This window comes from Ochotona curzoniae, unplaced genomic scaffold, assembly GCF_017591425.1.
Source record: "Ochotona curzoniae isolate NIBS_2020 unplaced genomic scaffold, NIBS_Ocur_1.0 contig_2210, whole genome shotgun sequence".
NCBI lineage: Eukaryota > Metazoa > Chordata > Mammalia > Lagomorpha > Ochotonidae > Ochotona > Ochotona curzoniae.
The window spans coordinates 31,117,940-31,130,886 of record NW_024465369.1 but is presented as its reverse complement, the minus strand read 5'-3'; the positions used below and the strand labels follow the sequence as shown (position 1 = coordinate 31,130,886).

General features: G+C 38.5%; 1 protein-coding gene across 1 annotated transcript in view; it reads left to right on the top strand.

The window, feature by feature from the left end:
- LRP2 (LDL receptor related protein 2) overlaps positions 1-12,947 on the top strand; it is a 198,817-nt gene that overhangs the window by 24,776 nt on the left and 161,094 nt on the right. The window lies entirely within an intron of this gene.

The window sequence follows — 12,947 nt, the reverse complement described above, 5'->3', positions numbered from 1 at the left end:
GCCCATATGGGATCCCGGTGCGTTCAAGATGAGGACTTTAGCTGCTAGGTTACCGCGCCAGGCCCTTTTATTAATAATAAATGGGCTGCTCCTTTGAATGTAATGTGAAGATATTTTCATATGCTTTAGTCAAATACTTTTGTATTTGTTATATTTTCTAGATGTAAGAGAAAATTTAGGAAACTAAAATGATGTATATTTTCAGACCTTTCAGAAAGAATTTGAGATTTCATTTGTTTAAATCTGAGGCCTGGAGAATCTATGAACTTTGTAGATGGACAGCTTTTTAGCTAAGCTTCAGTTGATTAAAATCCTGGATTACTTTGTGTACTCAATTCTATGCCTTATGTTGGAGTGAAGTCACCAAGAATCCTTTTATGACTTAGAAAGATAAGCTCATCTGTGTCCGGCATGATGGCTCAGTGGCTAAATCTTCACCTTGCACATGCCGGGATCCCATGTGAGCACCGATTCATGTCCCAGCTGCCCCACTTCCCACCCAGCTCTCTGCTGTGGCCTGGGAAACCAGAAGATGGTCAGAAGCCTTGGGACCCTGCACCTCCATGAGAGAATTGGAAGAGTCTCCTTGCTCCTGGCTTTGTGTTGGCACAGCTCTGGCCCTATGTGGTTACTTAGGGAGTGAACCAGCAGACAGATCTTTCCCTTGGTGTCTCCTCTCTGTAAATCTGATATGCCTTTTCAAGAAAAATAGATATCTCTTTAAAAAGATATATGTAGTGGGCCTGGCAGCATGGCCTAGTGGCTAAAATCCTCGCTTGAATGTGCCAGGATCCCATATGGGCGCCGGTTCTAATCCCAGCAGCTCCACTTCCCATCCAGCTCCCTGCTTGTGGCCTGGGAAAGCAGTAGAGGACAGCCCAAAGCTTTGGGACCCTGCACCCCTGTGGGAGACCTGGAAGAAGTTCCTGGCTCCTGACTTCGGATCGGCATAGCATCGGCCGTTGCGCTCACTTGGGGAATGAATCATCGGACGGAAGATTTTCCTCTCTGTCTCTCCTCCTCTCTGTATATCTGACTTGCCAATAAATAAACAAATCTTAAAAAAAAAAAAAAAAGATGTGTAGTGTAATGATTTAAAGCTCATTCTGGGCAAAGCTTTATAGTTATCTTTTTAACAAATTTTGAAATTATAAACCTGAAATGTAGCAGATCCTGTGAGATAGAACAAATCTAGATGGACAAATAATACAAATGCTCACTGGAGGAAATTAGAAAAATACTCCATAAGAAAAGAGGAATTCGGCAACAGACTTGATTTTGGCTTTAGCTTGACACGTTTTGTAGAACAAATCTTGATTTTTCTCTTAGTCTTGATCTTGGCTCAAGGTTTATGGGTAGAATGCAAGGCAGCCACTAAGATCTTTGTTCTTCGTGCTTAGCCTCCTGAAAAACAGGTTGACCCAGGGTAGAGGATAAACTCTTAGCTGGAGCTGGGGCGGGAGTGCCCAGAGAGATGTCTGTGCTTCAGGTACTGTACTGCTGGTTTCATAGAGACCTCTTTAATCCTCACTGTGACCTGATTTTTTTCAGGTCAGAAATTTTGTTTGTTAAAAAACCCCTGCAGGGCCCGGCGCGATGGCACAAGTGGTTAAGATCCTCGCCTTGAACGCCTGGGATCCCACATGGGCGCCGGTTCTATCCCGGCAGCCCCGCTTCCCTTCCAGCTCCCTGCCTGTGGCCTGGGAAAGCAGTCGAGGATGGCCCAAAGCTTTGGGAACCTGCACCCGCGTGGGAGACCCGGAAGAGGCTCCTGGCTTCGGATCGGCATAGCATTGGCCGTTGTGCTCACTTGGGGAGTGAGTCATTGGACGGAAGATCTTCCTCTCTGTCTCTCCTCTCTGTATATCCGCCTTTCCAATAAAAAAATAATAAAAATAAATCTTTAAAAAAAAAAAAACAACCCTGCGAATCAGTCTGAGCCCACGCTCATCAAGCTAATTCAGCTAAACAACACATGTTGAATGAAAGTTCACCGGTGAATAAGACAAACAATTCACACCCTTGAGAAGTTAGAATTTGAAATGATCTGGGGACAGAGTCAGTTCTTCCTGCCAAGATTGCAAGCTATCTACTTCTTGTTACTTAGTTTCTAGTATATATGCATAATATATTATGTATAGTGATATATCAATATAATTATAATTATGTAATAGTATAACAATACATAATATGTATAATAATAATATAATAGGATGTAATATATATTTCATTTTAGCCCTTGTTAAAAGATGTATAGATCACAATAATGTGTCTTATACTACATAAAGAAATGGAATAAGCAGAGCTGGTAGGATCCAAACACTGAGGGAGAGTGGGAAAGTGGGAATGATTGCCAAATATGTTCAGTTTGCATGTCTTCAAATATTACCCTTGTTGGGACTACCGCTGTGACACAGGGGGTTAAAGTGCCATGTGTGATGTCAACATCCAACATTGGAGCATCAATTTGAGTCCTGGCTGTTCGACTTCCAGTTCAGTTTCTTGCTAAAGCAAGGGGCATAGCAGTCCTAACTACTTGGGAGACTTGGATGGAGTTCTTGGATCCTGGCTTCAGCCTGGTTTAGGCCTGGCTGATTCACGTGGGAAGTGAATCAATAGATAGAAAACTGTGTTTGTGTGTGTGTGTGTGTGTGTATGTGGGTCCCTCTCTTTCTCTGTTACTCTACCATTCAAAGAACTAAATATTTAAGTCTTTTAGGTATAAAGTAATATTTCTTTGTGTCCCATAAATGTGTGCAAATGTTTGAGTTAATTGGAAATTTCAAAAAGTAAAATAAGGAAAACAATACATCAAAAACTCTGAAATTTTTGCAGAATTCAATTTCAATTTTATGTGATTATTAAAGGCACATACTCTGAATATCAGATCATTCATTTTAATTGAATAACTCAAAAATTGCAGCTATAGTTAACCTATATTTAGAATTAAGATGGCCACTGAGAACTTTTGGCCAAATTCTTGATTTCAGTATAACTTTTGATTTTCTTTTTAAAAAGTATAACAAAATTTTAGTAAGCAAATGCTCTTAATTATTTATATATCTGCTATTGGAAATTTTATTATAACTACTTTCTGGTACCATTTATTTCAAAGTTTTTCTTTTTCCCAACATTGACATTCTAAGATTCTATTTTAATGCATGGTTGGAAATTTATAATTGCAGCAGTAAACTTTTACTGTAATTACTTACTGTATTTAAGACAGATTATTTTAAGTCTTAGAAAGTCCACTATCTTTTCCCCTGCTTCTGACAAACCATGGCAGATAAACTTGTAATTTCCTTTATATATCTTTTGATATTGGGACTTTATAAATTTACAATATACGGCAGATACCTGAATACCACTTCATTACATATGGGTGCCAATTGGTGACAAAATAATGATGTTGCTTCTGAGTCAGCAAGTTATTGGGTTGTTTCAAATCATCCAAGTCCCATTATAACACGAAGTGATGACATTTGTAGACTGTAAGTGATTTGGAGGCCAGGGATAATAAACCAGGGCTAGAGGACTCCTGGCGGGACAGATAACCTGCTAGTGTGGCATGTTCTGAAGTTAGTTTCTCAATCTGTTAAGATGAAGATATTCAAGTATACATAGTATACCTACATTTCATCCTGAGAATCTTTGCAAACGTAGTAGGTCCTATTATATGGATTCACAAATCAACAAATCAGCTATAGCTTTGTCTCTACATAGAGAAATAAAAGTCATGCTTATGCTGTGCTAGCAGCTAACTCATAGTAGAAATTACAAGTTTGGATTTGTGGGAGCAGATGTGCTCTCATAGCCTCTCCCCCTCCTCTTTTGTGGGTGAAGCATACTCTCTGCCTTAGAATACTACCGTATATACATATAAGGATTTGCACAGCAGAGGGCTCTGTGCTTAATTGAATTATCAGAGAATCACCTGAATAGATACATACGCTTCCCAGTATTTGTGATTGCATTTTTAGACTCCTTTTGGTCTCTCATCGAGTACAACTCCAAAGGTAGCAGTTGAGTTATTGATTACAGGAAACAATGATTCCATCAGCAAGATCCATTATGAAAGTCTATGCTTCTTCTAGACTTTTAACAGTGTTGGGAAATCATCTTGACTTAATATTCTTATGTGTCCTCTACTACCCATTTGTTGAGGGTACTCAGAGATATTGTGTTAGGTACTGGGAATCCAAGGTGCCCCTTCCTGCCCTTAATAGCTCATAGTTGAGTCTGATGCCCTGTTCACGGTGGAGTTGTCCTAAGTTCCAGTCACCTTACTATCAATGCTCTTTTGGTCACCTTGTCTCACGTATTCTGTTCTTTACTTTTCCTTAATCATATTATGGTGGTGGAATTTTGAAATTCTGCTTTCCAAGTCATAATTTTTTTTTCAGAAGAGGGAAAAAGACAATAAAAATTCCACAAAACATCAGCAAAACCGATTTAAAAAAGGAAATGGCATTATACATTTTAATTAAAATTGTTGACTTTAGTTTACTAGGTGGTTAATTATCAGGACTGAGTGCCCAAGAAAAGGCTTTTAAAAACTTATTGGTGGATATTTTTTTGCATTCTTGGTACATAGTATTTCCTAACAATTTAGGAATACTTGGTTGGCAGAAACCATATATGCCAATAACTTAATCATCAAGGCTGAGTCATCAAGTGTGTATCTCAATCTCTCAGCAAACACACAACTGATAAATTTCAGGATTTTAACAAAGGTATAGGAACTCCACCATAAGCGTTAACATTCTTGGTTAGACTTATTACCAGAATTGCTTATTGATGAAGCATTGGTTATATCAGAATTTATTACTCTTCTGTGTTTCTATCTAATTTCTACATTTTGAAACATACAATTGGAATGAGAGGTTATTTAGCTCCTACAATGCAATTTAATTGATAAACTTATTGAAGAATTATATTCTGCTCTAGTCCATATTTGACCTGTAGTTCAGTTAGCATGAGTTGCCATTTTGTACCAAATTGAAGATAAGCTCTAATGTGCCACAAAGTTGTCACTTTAAGGTCAGAATGCAAGATGCTAGATTTCATTAAATTTAGCTTCTGGACTGTTACTATTAGCTTTGCCATTTCTCTTTGCCTTTTCTCGCTTCTTTTTGTTCCTCTGCCTCTTCTCTCCCTTATCATGTCTTTACAACTTGCTGTTTAAGTATTGTGATAACTAAGAGCTAAATAGCATGGAGTGAAGGAGTAGGTATACAGCAGTTCATGATTCATTCCAAAAGCTCTTTTTAGTGGTTGAACAACTTAGCCTACAACTACAAAGAATTTACAAGTCCGCCAATTGAGAGTGAATTTTTGTTCTTTTTGTCAACACTGCCGTAATTTACAGTGTCAAACCATAGTTAATTAGAAAGCCCCATGTTCTGATACAAAGATGACCAAAATAACAATGATACTTGCAGTTTTACCTAGGGTGCTGCACCTGAACTAACTGCAGCAGCAGCAGCAGCAGCAGAATTCTGGTCTGAAGCTCTTTGTTGGTTTTGTTTGCTTTGAGGCCTGATCTGTGACACTGCTTAAAAACCACAACCAAGAAAGCAGTTTTCTGGGAGATGTGTGGTCATTATTTCTCATGGATATTGTATTTGTTAACATTTGATTCCATTCATCCATTTTCCAATAACTGATCCTGCTAATATCGAAAAATCATATGAGAATCCTTGGAGTGTTTTGGATTGAAAATCAGCTCCTTCGTGATGATTTATAGTTTCGGTGCTGGGTGTGTTAATCATTAAGCGCTGAAGAACATTTTACTCTTTTCTTGAGTAGTGTGATTCATTGGGTCCTTATTTATCCCGGCAGGCAGATTATCTTAAATATTCTTTTGTTTAGATAACGTTCTTTTCAACATCCTAGAACTGTAGTAGATCTTTTGCCATGAGAGATGTAAGTAACCAGTCAGCCCCTGAGCAGGGGTGTGGTGGGGACAGGAAGGGGGAGAGGGAGGTTGTGTCTGAGTTTGGCAGTAGAGAGAGCGCCTGTGCAGGAACCACAGTGACTTTGCTGATAGAGAAGGCACTGACTGCATCTGTTATTCAGGGCAGGTACAGAATGGACTAATGCAAATACAGTTTCAGTGCACTTGGGCCTGGCAGCTGGGAAGTTTTTAACTGCTGACTGTGATTGTGGGTAAAAACCTGGAGATTCTTTGGCTTGTTTGGGGCACTTAGGTAATTGTTCAGTTATATTTGATATTTGTATTTATTTATTTATTTGCAAGTATATGTGGTTGGTATGGGCTGTGAACAGATGAAAACATTCTTTTTTTTTTTTGCTGGGTCACTTGCACAGATGGGAAAGGCTGTGCATTTGTGACTGTTTTTCCTGGCCATGACATTTTACATGAATGAAGAACTGCCTGAGAGTATTAGGTGTGTGACTGTTGCATTTCTCCCCCCCCCCCGCTTTTCCTCTGCGAGGGGGTGAGCCTGCGGACGCTGGTGTGGAGCATTCCAGGGTGAAGCAGCCCTCCCTGCAGCTTAGATTCGTTATCACACTCACTGGGGAGTTCAGTTCAAGTTGTTGGTACTAGCAGCGGCAGCAGCACGATATTGCCCAATCCCAGGTCCTCATACTGATGGGTGGGCAGCAGTGAGATTGCTGTGGAAGAAATTTTATTATCTTTAGAAAGGAAGAATTTATTATAGGGGTTTTCTTAGATGATCTCTTTCATGTGGGTTAAGACGTTTTGAGCTCTGAATATCCAAGCCGCTTAGAGGTTCTAAGTTGTTCTCCACTGGGGGTGGTACTGCCACTCTCAAGGGGTGTGTGGATGTGTAGAGGAGTGCTTTTCGTTGTCACAGTGATGGGGGGTGGGGTGGGCGGGCACTCCTGGCATTCCATAGGTGGGGGTAGGGATGCTGAACACCCTGCCTTGCCTAGGGCAGTTCTGCAAGATGAGTAATTGTCTCCCCCCTCCCCGCCCGAATGCCAATAGCGCCCTCCCCAGAATCCCTGAGAAATGTAGCTTTGTTTATAATGCTCTGATTGACATCTTGATTGTGGGAGTGAGAAGTGTCCAGTGAAAAAGAGTGGGATGTAAGGGAGTTGGGATGGGGAGGGAAGGAAAGCAGGTAGCTAGTGTTTGAAAGAAAATAGACTACAAGTAGCTCAGTTTTTGAGATGCTAAAAAGTATTTCATTTCTCAGAATGGAAAAGCCTACTCCAAGGAGTGCATCTGATTATTCTACCAGCTTTTGGTCATTGAAAAGGCACTTTAGCTATCAAGTAAATGTTTAAATAATCTTTGACATCAACTGAAGGCTGAGTTCTGTGCATTAGGTGCTCAATTCAGCTTGGTGAGGATTTCCTTGGTGGTGCCATACGGAACCTGTCTGCCAAGTTGCAAAGCCAGTGGAGCTGCCTTGGTTTGGACCTGGGGCAACCAGAGGGGGCTAGGTGAGGCTCATCTCTGTTAGAGCAGCCTCTGGGTGAACAACTCACTTCCTGGGCTCATGCCCTGGGGCAGAGGTCCAAAGCACTTTGAAAGCCAAAATCTCTGTGCTAGTTAGGTTGGCTTTTACCCAGAGCAACTTTTAGTTTTTAACACAATTACTAGCATGACTTACCACTTTCAATCCCATTTGATATTGCCACTATTTTTTTTTAAGCTTAGCACTTACAGCTCTTTCTTCCACCTTCCCTACCTTGTTGTTACCACTCTCAGAGAGGTTCCCTCTGCTGGGGTGGTGGAGACCTGCTCTCACCAGGCTGGACTTCGTCAGTTTGTCTGTACCAACACACAAAGGCTGACCCCTTCTTCACCCAACCAAAACCTTGCTCATCCCAAGCATGCAGTGTAGACCCGTTCTTCACGAAGACATCTCTGCTTATCCCAGCCTGCGCTCTGTTAATTGTTTTTCCTTCCAAGGCCCATCAGTTTTTATTGTCTCTGCTGTTTATTTGGGACCAAACTCTACAGTTTGATGGCATATCTTTGAAGTCAGTCCGCCTAGATGTGAATTCTCTCTGTAAGAGCTCCTAACTATGAGATCTAGTCAAGCCTCTGTTTTCTCATCTATGCAATGGAGGCTATTAGTGCTATCTCATTCTTGTAAGGATAACAGAGTAATTTATGGCAAAAACCTAGAATACTACAGACAGATCTGGGAGAGTGAGAGTTGTCATTTGTTTTGTGCACAGTGGAATGGTAAAAAGAGTGCAAGCTCTGGAAACACACAGGTCTTGGGTGTCATGCAACTGACAGATTCTACATATGTGGTACTGGGAGAAGTTAGTCAATGTCATTAAGACTCTGCTTCCCCTTCTAATTGTAAAACTCAGTTCATGTAGTCCAAGGAGGACCTGGTAAAATGCGTCAATTCTTATATCTTGTCTAACACGTGGTAGGTTATGTGATCATTTAATTCATAATAAATAAATAAATCACGTTGGTCTTCTTTAAATTAGGAAGCTCTATGAAAAAGAAGGACTGTATCTTTTCTTTCTTTGTTTCTTCTGCAAATCCCAGAACAGTAGTTTTCATATGATAGCAATGAATTTATTTGGTGACTGTAATGAATCTGACATGTTTATATTTTTTCTCAAGTTGCAGCTAAATGATGTGTGTATATGGTCATGCGTGAACCACCTTGAAATGTCATTTTAATAACATAAAATAATGGACTTAAAAGAGTTTAATTTTCCTCTTAGAAAGCATCAGGGATCTGAAACAACAACTTGGGAAAAAGCAGTGAGTTGGTGATTTGTTAACTGGAATAAAAATATTGCAGCTACCCATTCGATGATGTGCCTGAAAACCAGGCTGCTAACATGTTTCGTAGAGAAACCGTAGTAGATTTTGCTGTGCATGTCTTGTTTCAGTACCATTAATTGATCCTTTTCTATTCCTTCAATTGGTGTTAGGCAGGACAGAGTCTTCCACATACTTTGTGCCCTTTGGTTGTCATGGCAACAGTGTACCATTTGGCGGATAAGCTGGTGACCCTAAATCTACAAAGGGAACTGGCTTTGTGAGAATTGTGATGAACAATTACCCAACTCCTAAATACCAAAAGTATGTCTAGCAGTACCAAGGGAATTAGAATTAAGTATGGAAAAAGTGAAGCAGAATTTATGACTGAAATAGGAATTGCTTCTTACATTCATTTGTTCCTTTGGGTTCAGTGGAGGTAGGAATATTAAAATATGATTTGGTTGTATACATTTTCAAAAATAGTGTGTGCGTAGGAGGGGTGCTTAAACACATCATAGAAGATGCATATTATGAAAAAATCTATGCATGATTTCAAAATTTTTTTGAATCAAAATCTTTTTTTTCCCCCACTTTCCCATGAGTGTTTGGAAGGGCCCTTGGAGAACAGCATTTATTAAGAGGATCTAAGGGAAATAGAATCTGCTGTGGTAATTACCCTTCTCTGTTAAGTTTGGATAATGTTTCATACCCAGCACTTGTCTTTTCCTTCCAAGAAGTGAATTTATGGAAGGGAAAAGAAGTTCTTATATAGAAAGAGTAGAAGAAAGAAGTGTTTTAGTATGACTGAATGTTTTTCTCTCTTGGTTTTAAACTTCTGGATATCCCTCTTATTTCAAACTCTTGTCTTTCTCTAGATTTAGGATCATTCCTTCCTCCTGCTGGATGTCTCATTCTTGGCTCTGTTGATTTTACATATCTTTGACACATGAGAGTGCTTCAAAATCAGAACAGATGTGTCGAATGATCAGTTTATTTGGGTGTAAGAAAAGTTTTGAAATGAATGCATAGCTTTTTAAAATTAGATATGTTTTCCTTAAACTGTTTGAAGCACCCTCACACATAATTTCATTTTTTTTTGCACCAAAATCAATTTAATTTTTAATTCCATGTTTCCACACACTTTTTGAAGCCTGCTCAATAAATGTACCAGGGAACCGAGTTTTACAAAGAGGAATTTTGGTTGCCTGATAAATAGATATTGGCTCCCCAGCATGCACCCAGTGCTGTGCAAGAGGTTATAACTGTTACAGAAGTGGTTCTGTCAATCCAAATGACTTCCTTTCTACTTTGTGTTCTGTGCTTTAATATCTTATCTTAACACATTCTTAGTCTAACACTTAGGCCAGCACGTTTGGGATATAGCTAGTTATGAAGAAAAAAATCATTCTTCTTTGTTTTTTAATGTCTGTAAGCCTCTAAGGTGGGGAAAATGTTTATCCATATGTGTAATATAAATTTTCTCAAGGAGATCACCACTCTTTAAAGAAATTTCTTTTCACTGTTTTTCATTGTTGGAAATTTTCTTATGTCTGCAAATTGCAATGTGGGTTCCCGAGTAGACTTCCCTTTCTCCTCTGGCCAAACTTTATGATGAATTTGCATTCCACAGCAGCCCAGTTAATGAACTCAAATGTAGATAGACAGAAACTTTAGAAAAATATTCTTTTTACGTTCATCCTTAAATTTGTTTTTAATATTTTATATGTATTTATTTATTCTTAAATTTAATAATGCAAATGTATCTCATTTATTTGATTATTTAATAAATGTAAGCACACAACAGTGTGTGGCATTGATGTGCAGAACTGTTCAATTCAGATCCATGCTTTGCATGTATTTGCTGTTGGATCTTGGTCAAGCTATTGAACAGCCCTGTGCCTCAGTTTCTTTTTTTGTTAAATGTTCATAATCACATCTCTTTTGTAGAGTTGTTATGAGGATGGGTGGTATCCTTTGGCAGGAATGGATAGTTACGTAAAAGAAAAGCCAGAAAATGAAGCGCTTGGATCCAACTAAAATTAGGGGCACCTGCAATTGATATCTGAATCTAGACTTTCTCACGAGCAGTCTGGTTTTGAACAACCTGGATTCCCATTCTAGTGAGAGGAAAGGCAGGCTTTTGACACCAGTGGAGCATTTTAGCTGATTGCTGAGAGGCCACCCAGCCTGATAAAGTGTCAGTTTGTTTGTTCTGGAGAGAGATTTCCAAACAATAGTCATTTGGGAGACATACCAGGATGGAAGTTACTATTGAAAAGGTGAATTTGATAAGTGAATTATTGTGAATTTGTTGATAAATAGGATGGATTAAATTTAATAAATTAATTTATATGATGCACTGATTGGGAGATCACATGTGAAACATCACTAATTGTAAAGAACTTAATTGCAATATTTCTCCACCAGTTTCATTGTTACTTGTCTGATTTCAAATAATCAGCTATGGAATTTTTAAAACATTTCTCTTATGATAAGTGTTTTTAAAAAGTGGCTTTTGGTTCTGTTTCATGTTCAAAGTGAGTTTAACTTGGTATTTGCAAAAGCAATAAAAGTCCTTAATGTTTGACTTTCAAGAAATTTTTTCTTAAGAAATAGCATAACTATCTTTTCATAGTAGGCAGCATATTAGAATTTTCTTCTATATACTTAGATTCTAAGTTTTTGTTTTCCTCCATCCCCCAACCCAACAGCAATATGAAACTTGCTATAAATGGCATGTCCTTTATGATTGCTAAAAAATTTTCAATCAGATGTTAGGCAGACAAAGGCACTGAACCTACAAATAGATTGCATTGGATTACTAACAATAGACCTAATTGATAAAAGTGATTTAATATATGTTGTGTTAATAGCTAAACCTCCAAAGCCCCTAATCTCCCATGGAAATATTGCTTTGTAGAACAAAATCCAATGAGAAGTTCTGGGATTCCAGAGTGAATTTGTACATTCCTTAGGGGCATTTTTGCAAGGGAGGTTGTTGTGTTTTAAAGGTAGTTGATAAGAGACCTGCACCACCAACCCCAGACCTGCACCACCAACCACCATCATGCATTAGTCTATAGAAGGTATTTGGGTGTACGTACTCCTGTACCACTCGGTACCACCATTTAGCCAAGGGAAGTTTCTGACCATTTGCAGCATACATTATAAATCAGGATGTCACTACCAGACAATCAGATTTGAACATTCCATGAACAAAGTAGCCTATATTCCCTAGAAATAGATCACTTAACTATGTTTATGTCATGCTGTTGATATGCCTGCATTTACACAAGTCAGGATAACACATTGTTTATTTATTTTAGGGGTAGGTAATTGGTCTGTATATTTACTTGATTTTAGGTTAATTAGCTAAAAATCGAAGTGAGTAATTTAGTGTGATTACTTCAATACAGGGAGAGTGAAGAACACAATTACTTTCCAACCTCGAAAATTAATCCTATCCCTTGGGTTTGTGAAAGAGTGATTTTGAGTCTTCTCCAAGTTGAACTGATGTTGACTGCTCTTTTAAAAATGTTCCTACTTGGCATATAACACTTGGGAAGGATACTAGCCAGATATTTGGGGAAGCCTGGAGCATTTCCATCTGCCAAATTAGTCCCCTGGAGAGACCCAGAAAAATTGCAGAATGGATTTGTTGAATGAACCTGTTTAAGTTCTAGTTTCTTTCTTGTGTCTCTTGGTGATATCAGTGCCATTTGAGGATGTGCTAATCTTCATTGCCAAATCTGTGCACTTTGATTGTGACAGCAGAGTTATTTTGGAATTTTGGGTCCTTTTTTTTTTTTTTTGTTAAATTTGTTTTCAGAACTAAGCTGACAATTTACAAGCTAGATTAAGGGGGGGGGAACCCCAACATGTTGTCCTACATCTAAAAGCTGCTATATGTGACTTGGTAATAAAAGGCCACTTTAGAAAATATTGAGTGGGAGTTTGAATGAAACATACGGTTAAATAAAATATATATATACATATATATATACATATATATAAAACCTGAGAGGGAAACTCAGTACAGCACAGGCAAGCATATGAAGTTACCCATGATGTTATCAGCCAGAGATAACCACTGATAATGTTTTTTTTTTTTTAAATAAGTGGCTGTTATTAGGTAAAAATTTGCCTACTGCTTTTGTTACATTATGTTATAAAGATTTCTCAAAAACTTTGAAAATTTTCATAAACATTTTCA